A 526-nucleotide genomic window follows, 5' to 3' on the forward strand; every position below is an offset into this window, starting at 1 on the left:
GGGACTCTGCATATGAGTATGACCAGGGCGTCATGCACCCCACAAATCTGAGGGGGCGTAAAGTATGTGAGGATGGCTGGAGTTGGGCAACAATAATGCCCCCCCACACACATCTGTAAATTGGAGAATTGTGCATTTTTTCAAACACCTGAAACAGGGTTTTCCTGGAATCATGAGCCATAATCATTATGCATATTTCTAGGTCAAAAATGTATATTTTTCTGCATATCTAAGCATACCTCTAGCTGTCTGTATTCCTGATTGGTGTTTGTTTTTGAAAAACTAAATATGCTTCTGCTAAAATCTGGATAAAAAATTAAAAGGAATGTGAGTCTTTTTCAGTACATTAGGTACTGAAGTAGTTATTGCTTGCTTTTCTAATGTCTACCAAGCTTGCCAGCAGGCATGCCAGCTACTCTAACTTGATTCATACCCTGAAATTGCTTGTAGTGTTTGGGAGATTGGGAACCTACTGTGTCTGGGCATGCTAAAGACAACTTCATACAATTGCTAAGTGGCTAGTAGT

This window comes from Oncorhynchus mykiss, chromosome 9 (assembly GCF_057628025.1).
Source record: "Oncorhynchus mykiss isolate SJ-2025 chromosome 9, ASM5762802v1, whole genome shotgun sequence".
NCBI lineage: Eukaryota > Metazoa > Chordata > Actinopteri > Salmoniformes > Salmonidae > Oncorhynchus > Oncorhynchus mykiss.